This window comes from Gossypium hirsutum, chromosome D04, assembly GCF_007990345.1.
Source record: "Gossypium hirsutum isolate 1008001.06 chromosome D04, Gossypium_hirsutum_v2.1, whole genome shotgun sequence".
NCBI classification, from domain to species: Eukaryota; Viridiplantae; Streptophyta; class Magnoliopsida; order Malvales; family Malvaceae; genus Gossypium; species Gossypium hirsutum.
The window spans coordinates 21,165,228-21,180,051 of NC_053440.1; positions in this window are offsets into that span (position 1 = coordinate 21,165,228).

The following is a 14,824-nucleotide window of genomic DNA, read 5'->3' on the forward strand; positions in this document are numbered from 1 at the left end:
AGACCCTAGTCCAACTTCTATAATCCTTCATGGCGTAATCATCCTAACTTTTCTTGGAGCAACCAAGGAAATGGACCGAACAACAACTTATTGCAGCAAAGACCCAATCAATCTCAAGGGTCTAATCAGCAAGCTCCAAAGCCACCTCAAGTTGAGAAATCAAACAGTTTGGAGAACTTGTTGAAAGCGTACATGGCAAAGAATAATGCTTTGACCCAAAGCCAAGCAGCAACAGTAAAAAATTTAGAAAACCAAATGGGCCAGTTAGCTACGGAGCTATGTAATAGACCGCAAGGAACTTTGCTGAGCGTTACTAAGAATCCAAGAAATTTGGGTAAAGAACATATCAAGGCAGTGGCATTGCGAAGTGGTAAAATTCTAGAACCCCGATTGATTGATGTCGAAGATAAGCCCATTGAGAAGAATCAACCATCTGTTGAAGTTCCTACACCAAAGTAATCAGAATCATCAAAGTCTGACAAGGTAAACCTAACTTAGTGAATTCAGATATTTTAACATCTTCTTTGGATGCAGATTTACCTACTCATAAAAGTTGTCCGGTTCAATCGAAAGTTCCATCACGTCCAAATTCACAAAGATTGCAGCAACACAAGCAGGAGTAGGAGGTGCAATTCAAGAAGTTTTTGGATGTTCTGAAGCAGTTACACATCAATATTCCATTGGTGGAGGCTTTAGAAAAAATGCTGAATTATGTGAAGTTTATGAAGGATATACTGTCCAAGAAGAAACGACTGAGTAAGTATGAGACAGTTGCCTTGACAAAGGAGGGCAGTGTGTTCCTGTAGAACAAATTGCCACCGAAATTGAAAGACCTAGGAAGCTTTACTGTACCCTGTAACATTGGTGAATTTTAATGTGGTAAAGCTTTGTGTGACTTAGGAGCGAGTATGAACTTGATGCCCAAGTCTATTTTCAAGATGTTAGGGATAGATGAAGTAAGACCTACAACTATGACGCTTCAGCTAGCGGATCGATCTTTAGCATATCCCGAAGGAAAGATCGAGGATGTTTTGGTAAGAGTCGATAAATTTATTTTTCCTGTTGATTTTATTGTCTTAGATTTTGAAGCACACAAGGAAGTGCCGATCATCATTGAGAGACTTTTCTTAGCCACGGGAAGAACATTAATTGATGTGCAGAAAGGAGAACTCACCATGTGAGTTCAAAATGATCAGGTAACCTTTAACATTCTTAAAGCGATGAAATTTTCTGATCCGGCAGAGGAGCGTTCAATTATGGAAGAGATAGAAACCTTGGTTTATATGGAAAGCAATTTTGAAGAAGATCCATTGGAGAAAGCCTTAGATCTTAACCCTTTGGAGGATGAAGAAGGTGAAGAAAACATGGCTTTAATGGAAGCCAATCCAAGAAATTTTATTCAATCCACACGGTTTGAACCGTTGGAGTTAGAAGTTAGAGAATTTGTGCAACCCAAGTTGCCAATTGAAGAACCACCTAAACTTGAACTAAAGGTACTTCCTTCCCATTTGAAATACATTTCTTTAGGTGATTTTTCTACTTTACCTGTGATTATTTCAGCGAAACTGACGAAATATCAAGAGGAGCAGCTAATTCTTGTTCTAAAGAAATTTAAGAAAGCAATTGGCTGGACCATAACTGATATTCGAGGTATAAGCCCTTATTTTTGCATGCATAAAATCATTTTAAAAGAAGGTGAAAGAGCTTGAATTGATGGGCAAAGGAGGCTTAATTGTATTATGAAAGATGTTGTGAGAAAGGAAGTGATGAAATGGTTAGATGCAGGAATCATCTATCCTATTTTAGATAGTTCATGGGTAAGTCCGATGCCGTGTGTGCCGAAGAAAGGGCGAATCACGATTTTTGAAAATGAGCGTAACGAGTTAATTCCAACAAGAACTATTAGCGGTTGGAGAATCTGTATTGATTACAGAAAGTTGAACAAAGCCACTCGAAAGGACCATTTTCCGTTGCCTTTTATGGATCAGATGTTAGATCGACTGATAGGTAATGAATTATATTGTTTTTTAGATGGCTATTCAGGATATAACCAAATTGTTGTAGCCCTGGATGACCAACATAAAATAGCCTTTACTTTTCCATACGGTACATTTGCTTTTAGGCGAATGCCTTTTGGTTTATGCAATGCACCTACAACTTTTGTTAAGTTCAATTTTGAGCTTAACTTATTCAACTAAATTTTCTAAATTGTTGATTAATCTTTGATCAATTGGATTTTAAACCAGCCTAAATTACATTAAGTACAATCCATGCCGTAATAATTCATTTTCGCTCTAATTCAACAATTTAATGTTAATTTTAAAGCCATGCGCAAGTTAGGGATATTTGGATGTTTGAATGGGTTCAATTTAAAATCTGATTTTCATGAATGAAACTATTGGATAAGGATGATCATATGCTAGTTTCGAAGAATTAAATTGACATGGTAAAAATATAAAATTTAAGTGACCAAAATTAGCACAAAAGACATTGGGACAAAAGAAGAAAATTCGGTCCAATTAGAAGTGCAGCAGGCCGAATGTGCGACAAAGTCAGGAAGGGAATTATTTAATCCCCATTTTGGAGTGGTGACTGATTCTAATTAAAGCAAGGGGACCCCGTTTTAGCCTTGAGAAGTAAAATTGAAGTGAAACTCTTGTGAGCTGAAGCTATTTTTGTGCGACGGGATAAGAAAAGGGAGCAGATCAGGTTTAGATTTTTTATTTTATTGTTCCATAAAAAGAGGTATTCAGCAGCTTAAAAAGGGAGTCAAAAACAGAGAGAAGAGATAGCAGAGGGTTCGTGGCACTCAAGCAATAAAAATTCTCTAATTGAACCAGCAAAGGCCGATCAAGCAGCTAGAATAGCAGCCCAAAATTTCAGCTAGTGAGAGAAGGGAAGCTCGACAATTTGAAAAGTTTTCTTTTACAAGGTTCAGTTCGTAATTCATGTTGTTTACAATTGATTCTTGCCTTGTTTTACTTGCTATGAGTGGCTAAATTACTTAAGCTTAGTTAGACACTTATGAAACCGAGCATAAGGGATTTGAAGATTTATTTTGTTTTAAATTCAAATTCGGTATTCTTGAATTGTTTGTTTTATCGCTCAAGGAATTTTTCTAAATCAATTGGATTGATCACCTATTTAATTTAGGAATTTTCTTATAATCATCTAAGTGCAAATTGAGTAATTGAATTTCTTAATTTAACTTAGAATTGGTGATGACTAATTGGCCTACAACTAATTAAAACAACTTCGGATTTAATTTTAGAAGCCGCTGGAGGATTTTCTTTGGTTAATGCTAGGTGAAGTCTCTAAAATACGAAATGCACCTTTAATTAGTCAACAAAGAGATAATTAAAGGTAGGTATTCAATTATGAATGTTCTCTAATTGAATAAAAATTTACTAGGGATAGGAAGTCGCTTTGTAAGTGATTTTTCAGCCTTGCTGCCGAATTAGTCTGCTAGGATAATTAAAGGTCGCAAAGAACTTGTACTTGGCGGATTAAGGAGTCAATAACTAAGCATTCTTTCTCTTTATTTTGATAATTTTTAGCATTCGTAATTGAAGTTAAAAACTTGTTCGTTACTTAGGTCATTTTTAGCAAACATAGAAGCATAAACCCCCATTTCCTTTCTTGCATGTGTTTTACATTACTTTAATTTCAATTCTCTTCAAATACGTTTAACACGAGATTCTTTGTAGGACGATTCCCTATTTACTCTATATTACCAGTTAATATTGGTTGAATAGCGGATTTAATTCGGTGCTCATAATGACAACTACCAACTTTTCAACGATGCATGATGGCAATATTTACTAATATGGTTGAAAATTTTGTTGACGTTTTCATGGATGATTTTCTGTTATTGGTAACATTTATGATATCTGTTTGAGTAATTTGGCTAAGGTATTGAAGAGATGCGAAGAGACGAATCTTGTCCTTAATTGGGAAAAATGTCATTTTATGGTCAAGGAAGGGATTGTCTTAGGTCATAAATTCTCAAAAAAAGGAATTGAAGTCGATAAAGAAAAGGTAGACGTAATTGAAAGATTATCAGCCCCAATGAATGTGAAAGGAGTCAGAAGTTTCTTAAGCCATTTCGGTTTTTATCGAAGGTTTATCAAAGATTTCTCAAAAATTTCTAAACCGCTGTGTTTGTTGATAGAGAAAGATACATTGTTTGATTTCAACAAAGCATGTTTGGAAGCTTTTGAAGAGCTAAAGAAGTAGTTAATATTAGCCCCAATAATCGTTACACATGATTGGAACTCACCTTTTGACAAATTCTTCGCTATAGTTTTTTATTTTGACAAATTCTGCTCATATCTTATAGGTACCAAAGTTACAGTATTTGCTAACCATGCAACCATTAAATACTTGCTCACGAAGAAAGATGTAAAACCAAGGCTAATTCGTTGGATAGTTTTACTCTAAGAATTTGACCTTGAGATCCAAGACAAAAAAGGTGTCAAAAATCAAATAACTGATCATCTGTCGAGGTTAGAGGAAGATGAGGTAACTTAGTCATGTGTGCCTATCAACGAGAATTTCTGAGATGAACACTTATTTGAGGTAAATTGAATTCATGAAATACCCCGGATTGCTGATTTTGCCAATTATCTTGCATGTGGAATAATTCCTTGTGAAATGACATAGCAACAAAGGAAAAAAATTCCTTCATGATAGTCGGTATTATCTTTGGGAGGATCCACTCTTATTCAAACAATGTGCAGATAATATAATTCGAAAGTGTGTAGCTGAAAGAGAGATTGCTGAGATCTTGTATCATTGCCATTCATCTCCAAGTCGGGGACACTTTGGTGGTTCACGTACTGCAGCAAAGATTTTGCAAGCAGGTTTCTTTTGGCCTACACTATTTAAAGATACTTATGCTTATGTGAAGAACTATGATAAATGCTAAAGGACTGGAAATATATCAAGGAGGAATGAGATGCCCTTGACAAACATTTTGGAGATTGAATTGTTCGACATATGGGGCATTGACTTCTTAGACCCGTTTCCTTCTTCGTATGGGAACAAATACATCTTAGTTGTTGTGGGCTATGTATCCAAGTGCGTTGAAGTTGAAGCAGACCCTACAAATGATGTTATGGTAGTTATGTGATTCCTACATAAACATGTGTTTACATGATTTGCGACACCAAGAGCTATTATTAGTGATGAAGGTTCTCACTTTATGAAAAAATGGCTTAAGTCGTTGCTTGTCAAATATGATGTGAAGCACAAGATTGCTACTTCCTATCACCCTCAGTCTAACGGGCAAGTTGAAACAGTGAATCGCGAAATCAAAGGTATCATTGAAAAGGTAGTACGCCTTAGCAGAAAAGATTGGTCTCGAAGGCTCGATAATGCATTATGGGCCTATCAAATAGCATTTAAGACTCTGTTAGGAATGACTCCTTATCGGTTAGTCTTTGGGAAGGCATGTCATTTGCCATTAGAGTTGGAGAATAAAGCTCACTGGGCTTTGAAGTAGTTGTTTTCCTATGAGAATGCCAAAATGTGTAAAGAAAGATCAAAGAGATGGAATGATAGTCATATACAACCTTGCGAGTTTAAAGAGGGTCAGAAGGTTTTGTTGTTTAATTCAAGGTTGAAGTTATTTCCTGGTAAGCTTAAATCCTGATGGAAAAGACCTTATACCATCTACTGATTTTATCCTTATGAAGCTATTGAATTATACAATAATTACGGAGGTACGTTTAAAGTTAATGGTCAACGTCTCAAACACTATTGGGATGGTAAAGTTGAGCGAGTTGAATCCTCGCTCAAATTAACAGGCCTTTAATTTTTCATGAACTCATTTTGTAAATAAATAAATAATTAGAACTTATTTTCTTCACTTATTACATTTAATCAATTCTATCTAAGGAGATTGGAACTTAAGCGGGACCGCTGTGACCCCTCTAACCTTTCCTGGGAATTAGTTTAATGTAATTTGTTAAGAAGAAATTTTCTAATTAAGAATTAATTTTTTTTTTCATTTGTTCTGATTAAATTTTAATTCATGCCTTGCCGTCACACCCATTGCTTGTCGCCCAAGTAACCCTTATGTAGCTAATTTTTTGCTACATCTTGCCCTAATTTTTCCCTATATAAACCCCTCTCCATTCTACTAATTTTCATATCCCTCAAAGCAATTTGCTTACACCCTAAAAATCTTTAAATCTCCCTTTTGTGCCGTCAACCTCAAATCCCAAAAGAAACCCCAGTTCTCTTCCCCTTTTGCTGAAATTACCTATTATCGTCGCAAGATTTTTGCTGTAGCAAGTTTTACCCACTTTGTCGATTTCTCTTTTCTCTTTTGTGCAAAAACTTTGCCAAAATTTTGGGAAAAGATAACATGTCTCGCAAAAGAACCAGATCTTTAAAGACAACTCCTGAAAACCTGATTTTGATCAATGAAGAAGTGAAAGAGAGATTTGATTCAATCTTCAAGCATCAACCTATGATGCTGTAAAAAGGTTTTGACTTGAAGAGTAATGATTTGATGGTTGTTCCTATACCGATTAGAAGGAAAATCAATGCTCTCAAGTCGGTACGATTTTGTGATGCTCATTCACTTCTCGATGATGAACTAGTTCGAGAATTCTATGCTAGTTTGACTATGCAAGATGCTACTAAAGTCATCATTCGAAAGAAAAAGGTACCTCTTAGTTCTAAGTCCATCAATGATTTGTTTAATTTACCTGATATTGAAGAAGATGAGTACTACCCTATGATGAACAATATCAATTGGGATTTTTTCAACAAGTGCTTGATATTGTGACAAATCCAGGATCCCAATGGATTATAAGAAAGTATGGAAGCCACTCTTGTCGAAGAGAATACTTAAAACAAGTACCAAAGGTATGGTTTTATTTCGTTTGCTACAGTTTTATGCCTATCTCACATAGTTTCACCATCTCGATGGAAGGAATGCTTTTTTTATATGCAATTTTGACAGAAAAGTCCATTAATGTTGGGAAAATTATCCTCAAGGAGATTCACGATTGTGCTAAAAAGAAGGCAGGAAGTGTTTATTTCCCATCATTAATCACTTCACTTTGCTTAAAGGCCCGTGTTAAAACACAAGCAAATCTGAAGGAGCAATATATTCAAGGATGCATTACAAATTATGATCATGAAAGATTAGTAGAGAAGGTGCATGAACTGAATCAAGGCGAGCAAGAAGAGCCAACAAAGCCAGATATAGAGGAGTCAATAGATGGAACTGAAACTGAAGCTCATTTAGTCATAGACACTAAAGAGGAAGAATCTGATAAGGAACCGAACATTCCTGAACCAAAGGTTGAGCCAGAAGAAGAACCAGTCAAACTAAGTGTAGAACTTGAATATACAACTCCCATACCGACTTCTGCAAGTACTTCAAGGAAATTGGAGTTGTCAATTTTGATGGATATGTGGAAGTTCATGCACAATCAACAACAAACTTATTGAAAATATGGAAAAATTAGAGATGACTCAATTCAAAATACTTTTAAGAATATCTCTAATAGTTTTGTTCCTGAGTTCCCAGATGCTATCTTCAGGACATGGACGGAAGATACTGACGATGCAAGCGGAGATGGAGCTAAAGATGACAAGGGGAATGAGTCAGAAAAATAAATGGGTGGATTCTTGTCTTGTTATTTCTTTAATTATTTTTAGGTCTTTAGAAATTTATTTCTTTCTTAATTAGGATTTAATTTCTACAGAATAAAATATAGCAAGCATGAACAAACTTAACACTTCTTTAGTAAGAATAAGACTAAGTGATGTGGTAATGGGAATGAACATGTCTAGGATTGGGTTATTAGGGAATACTTGGTATTTAAGAAGTCTTAATGACTCACCTCTCTTTCTTTACAACCCTACCTGGTGTTCAGTTTTCATTCATTACTTTCTTCTTACAATGAGAACATTGCTTCTTTTTAAAGGGGATAAGGCAAATAAATTGCTCAAACTTTTAAAATGTTTTTTCAAGTATGCTTCAATTATTTCTTTCATAAGTATGCTTTAATAAATGAATGTTTAGAGATATTTTTTTTTGTTACTGAGATAGTTTGTATGCAAGTACTACTGATGATTTTATCTAAGTGAAAGTATGTTATCATGAAGAATGGAATGCTTGTATGATCTTAGCTTTAGTAATGTTTGCCATGAAAACTTAGTTTCTTTTGAGATTAGACATGCATAAAGGTTTATATCTTTAGAATTGACTTAGTAACTTTCTTGAGGCGAAATCCTAGGGGGCATAAGAATCTAAAATGATATAGGCACTATTTCTTTGGACCGTTTGAGCCTTTTCAAGCCAACCTTATGCTATTAGACCCTTGAAACTATAATTTTGAGCTTAAAGGCCTATTTTTGCAATGAACCTACATTATAAGCCGGTTACCATATTTTTAAAATTATCCTAATTTTGTGCACCTATCTTAACTAAAGTTATCTTGGGAATCAACATTTAAGGAAATTTTCATAAAGATGTATGTGCTCATGCTTAAAAAAAACAAATAAAGAAATGTTCACTCAGTCTCCAAAAAGGAAAAATGTATGAGCTTGAGTTCAAAATAAGTTTGGGGGTGTTCCAAAGGTTCACTTAAAGAAAACGGTTGTATTACGAGAAAACCAAGAAAAAGTTAAAGGTTAAGCTTGTTAAAATCAAAATGTCCCATCTCTTAAAATCCCTACCTTTAACTGAGCCTCATTACAACCTTATAAAAGACCTATTGATTTGATGATAATGTCACCTACATTAGTTGAGACGAAGTTCTAAGTTCAACATATGAAGATCATAAATAAGCCTTATCATTGTTTGCTTAATTAATAGGAAATTATGCTGAATGAAGAATGTTATCTATGGCTGGTGTAACACCCCGAACCCGAGGCCGTCGCCGGAGTTGAACACGAGGTGTTAACAGACTTCAAACCACTTATTAAAATTTTTCCAGACAAGCTGTCAATCTGCGTACTAGTCGCTTTAAAAATCATATCTTGAGCTCTGGAACTCAAAATCCAGTTCTGTGAATTTTCCCTGAAACTAGACTCATATTTCCATCTACATATTTTTTTCTAGAATTTTTGGTCGGGCCAATTAGTACAGTTTATTAGTCAAAGTCTCCCATGTTACTGGGGTCGACTACACTGACCTTTGCGCATTACGACCTGGATATCTCCCTGTACAGAACTTCCATACTGATGCCGTTTGTTTCTATGGAAACTAGACTCATAGAGGAATCTATAAATATATGGTATGACTCCTAATTATCTCTGGTTAATTTATAATGAATTTCCAAAGTCGGGGCAGGGAATCCAGAAACCGTTCTGGCCCTGTCCCACGAGAACCTGATTATCTCTTAACATACTGTCCATATGATCCTTTCGTTACTTCTATATGAAAATAGACTCATCGAACTTCGATTACATAATTTATTCATCAATTAATTCCACTCCTACTATTTTTAGTGATTTTTCAATCTCATGTCACTGCTGCTGCCAGCATCTGTTACGAAAGCAACTATGCCCACTTCGTGTTTACTCCTTGATCTAACTAATAATTCATCATGCATATCACAAATTATGATCATGACTAACCATGCCAAAGGCTAATCATTGTCAAACTTCCCCCTACTACACTATTGCCATATCATGAATTTTAACACCAAAATAATCAACCATGACGTATGGCATAAAAAGGTCGAATTATCAAGATTTGCGACCTAACGTATGAATCCAAACCCAACCGAACATTTATGCCATTTTCGCATGGCTAAAAGGTTACATACTAAAGTTCAAACACAACATAATAGCCTATACATGCCGAAATGTTCTCCTAAGCCAACTAAGAAGAAAGTACCAAAACTTGCTATCCGGTGTGATGACTTCGATGACGGCCCGACCACGCAAAAAGAGACGAGTCCAAGAAACCTAGTATGGGTGACAAGGAAACACCGAGTGAGTTTATAACTCAGTAAGTCATAAGCAATACACTACCATCCATTAATAACATTATCACAAGAGGAAACAAAATGGAACGAGGCTAGTTACTCCATCCATACCGAACCATACCATAGTTCCTCCGACCTATCGGTTCAATCTCATACCAAATCATGCATTCACATTCCATATACTCATCAATAGGATATTCGAGGCATTTTCATAAATCATTTTATTTTCGTTACAATCATACAACTAAACGGCCTTTCACCCATTCCATGATAAATCTTATGTACGTGACTTCAAGTATATTCGTCACATGGGTTCAAACTTACCAAGCTCAACTCCAAATATAGACATAGCACCTATTAGCCATGAGCTCAAGATACTTACCCGATCCGCTGTCCGTGATCGACTCAATAGTGTCGCACACTTAGTGTCCATAATGATTCAAGAACATATTAAGTCCGCACACTCAGTGCTATATAATCAACTCGCACACTTAGTGCTACATAATCATACTCGCACACTTAGTGCTACATAGTCAACTCGCACACTTAGTGCTACATAGTCAAACTCGCACACTTAGTGCTACATATTCAATTCGCACACTTAGTGCTGCACAATTTAAACCCGCACACTTAGCGCCAATCTCATGGTCATAAATGTTTATACCCGCACATTTAGTGCCAAGATCAACAACTCAATACATCTCACCTCTTTTCTTTTCATTCAACACTTTCATCACCACATACGTACATGCATATATATATTTATTCATTCCATTCAGCATCATTACATAAACGTTATGACCATTTGAATTAATACCAACTATATGCTTAATGACTTACTTTATGTTGGGTAAAATAATTCCGAGTCGGCTACTCGATGACCTTCGATTTCCCCTTGTTGGACGCCTCTCCTTTAGGTTCTTGAGCTTAAATAATACAAATAAGAGTATTCAATATTTAACCCAATAACATGAATTTATTTATCACATTCGGCAATCACATATCATTAAATTTTCAAACCAAAATGTCATTATATGACCACATATACACATATCCATATACTTAAGCTCAATAATTATAATGTAATATCATGTACCCACTTTAAGTATATTGCCAAATATACTTAATCATACATACACCTAACCAAAACAATTTCCTAAAATCTTTATATCATTTATACACTAAGCCGAATACTCTCACCAAGTTCACCTATATTCTTCAACAATTCCTTCATTGATCAAACACATATTCGGCTAAAGAAATGGCAATTTTAGCAACCTTCGATTTAGTACTTAACTTTTACCACATATCAAATAACTCATTTCCTTACTCATGTGACCACGTATATTCGGTCATGCATACACACATAAAATCAATTTGGAGACTCTATCAATCCAACATACATTCGGCACCTTCATCCACCATTCTACCAAGCATGTAATATTCAAACACAACCAAACTCACATTCGGCCCTAACTCATAACAAGGTAGCCGATTCTTTTTATAGTTCAAACACTCCTCTATCATCATTCACCTAACTTTAACATGAAACAACAAAACTCACCATTTCTCATCCAAATAACATGAACAACAACCATTTCTTGAACACTTTCTCATGACCGATTGCTCATGTTACCAACAAGATTCAAGATTTGAACATGGGCTATTTAGAACTCAAGTCAATTACTAAAACATGCATGCATCTCAAGGACAACATCAAACATACCTTAGTCTAGCAAACCACCATAGCCGATTTTCTCAAGCTTTCCCCTTCCTTTCCTTCCTCTATTCGGCCAAAGATGTTCAAGAATGAACATTTTTTTTTTGTTTTCTTTCTTCAATTCACGGCAACAAGGGGGTATGGATGAGACCATATTTTTTTTTCATCACCCTTCCTTTCATTATTTAAGCACCATGCTCATTATTTTATTTTTCTTAACATACATCACTAGCATAACATGTTGGAGACACGTTTCCACCCATAGCATGGCCGGCCACTATGCTTTAGTTTGGCTAATTGACATGCAAGGACAACACTTTCCCACTTTAATACTATTTGGTCCTTACTTATTTACCTATCATAATTTTCCAAGTCTTTCAACTAGATCCTTTCAAGCAAAATTCACATTCCTAATATAAAATTAAAACATCAAATTTTTGTACAAGTACTATCACACATATAAGATATGCAAATAAAATTTTAACTAAAATTTATGACTCGGTTTTGTGGTCCCGAAACCACATTCCGACTAGGGTCGAATTAGGGCTGTTACAACTCTCCCCCACTTAAGAAATTTTCGTCCCCGAAATTCTTACCGGTAAATAGGTTTGGGTATCGTTCTTTCATCGAGCTCTCGGTTTCCCAAGTAGCTTCCTCGATCCCATGTTTGAGCCATAACACCTTCACTAACGGAACCCTTTTGTTTCGCAACTCTTTCACTTCACGAGCTAGGATACGTATCGGTTCTTCTTCATAACTCATATCGGCTTGAATTTCAACCTCTGATGGGCTAATTATGTGCGATGGATCAGATCGATAGCGTCGAAGCATCGAAACATGAAAGACGTCGTGAATCTTTTCAAGCTCAGGGGGCAAAATTAATCGGTATGCAACTGGTCCAACTCGTTCGGATACTTCGTACGGGCCGATGAATCTCGGACTCAATTTGCCCTTACGACCAAATCTAAGCACCTTCTTCCAGGGTGAAACTTTGAGAAATACTTTATCTCCAACCTGATATTCAATATCTTTTCTTTTCAAATCCGCATACGACTTTTGACGATCCGAAGCAGCTTTCAAACTTTCGCGAATTACTCGGACTTTCTGCTCGGCATCCTTAATCAAATCAACCCCAAAGATTTTACTTTCACTAAGTTCAGTCCAAAATAATGGGGTACGGCACTTGCGACCGTATAAAGCCTCGTAAGGTGCCATCTTAATGCTTGATTGAAAGCTATTGTTATAAGCAAATTCAATCAAAGGCAAATATCTTTCCCATGAACCACAGAACTCTAAGACGCAACATCTCAACATATCCTCGAGTATCTGAATTGTTCGTTCAGATTGACCATCGGTTTGGGGGTGAAAAGCAGTGCTAAAATACAGCTTGGTACCCAAAGCTTCTTGCAATTTCTTCCAAAATCGCGATGTAAATCTTGGGTCTCTATCTGACACAATAGAAATAGGTACTCCATGTAATCTCACAATCTGAGAAACGTACAATTCAGCTAGTTTATCCAATGAAAAATCCGTACGCACGGGGATAAAGTGAGCCGACTTAGTCAGTCGATCGACAACAACCCAAATCGCATCCTTCTTACTTGCTGACAATGGCAGCCTGGACACAAAGTCCATTGTGACTCGATCCCATTTCCACTCGGGTATCATGATCGGCTGAAGTAATCCTGAACGCACTTGATGTTCTGCTTTCACTTGTTGACATATTAAGCATCTCGAAACAAAGTCAGAGATGTCTCGTTTCATACCATGCCACCAAAACTGACGTTTCAGATCGTTGTACATTTTAGTACTACTCGGGTGGATAGACATTCGGCCACTATGAGCCTCATTCAAAATCATCGAAATAAGTTCCGAATTCCTTGGAACACACAAACGACTTCTAAACCTCAAACAATCATCATCATCCATTCGAAACTCCGATTCCTTGTTCAGAACACACTCAGCCCGTTTTGCAACCAATTCATCATCAACTTTCTGGGCTTCACGAATTTGATGAATCAACAATGGTTTGGCTTTTAATTCAGCTACTAACACATTGTCGGGTAGAACAGACAAGTACACATTCATCGCTCGTAAAGCAAACAATGATTTCTGGCTTAAGGCGTCCGCAACCACATTAGCCTTTCCCGGGTGGTAATCAATGACAAGCTCGTAATCTTTCAACAATTCAAGCCAACGTCTTTGTCGCAGATTCAAGTCTCGCTGAGTCATCAAATATTTGAGACTTTTGTGATCCGAAAATACATGGCACTTCTCACCAAATAAATAATGTCGCCATATTTTTAAAGCAAATACGATGGCAGCTAGTTCGAGGTCGTGGGTCGGATAATTTCTCTCGTGTGGCTTCAATTGTCTCGACGCATAGGCCACAACTCGACCTTCTTGCATCAACACGCAACCCAACCCAAGTAGGGATGCGTCACTATAAATGACAAACTCTTTGCCTGATTCGGGTTGCACTAAAATTGGTGCTTCAGTCAAATGAGTTTTCAGTTGATCGAAACTTTTCTGACATTTCTCCGTCCATTCGAACTTAACATCCTTTTGAAGTAGCTTCGTCATTGATGTGGCTATCATCGAGAAACCTTTGACAAATCGTCGGTAATAACCGGCGAGCCCTAGGAAGCTCCAAACTTCGGTAACATTTCTCGGAGGCTTCCAGTTAAGTATGGCTAAAATTTTGCTCGGGTCAACTCGAATACCCGATGCGGATACCACATGACCCAAGAAGCTAACCTCTCTTAACCAGAACTCACACTTACTGAACTTAGCATATAACTGCTTATCCCGCAAAACTTGCAACATTAATCTCAAGTGTTCAGCATGTTCGATCTCATCTCTTGAATAGACCAAGATGTCATCAATGAACACAACTACGAACCGATCCAAATATGGTCTGAAGATCCGATTCATCAAATCCATAAATACTGCAGGGGCATTAGTGAGCCCAAACGGCATCACTAAGAACTCGTAGTGACCGTACCTCGTTCTGAAAGCAGTTTTGGGTATGTCCGAATCTCGAATTCGCAACTGATAATAGCCCGATCTCAAATCTATTTTTGAGAACACTGAGGCTCCCTTCAGTTGGTCGAACAAATCATCGATGCGCGGTAATGGATATTTGTTC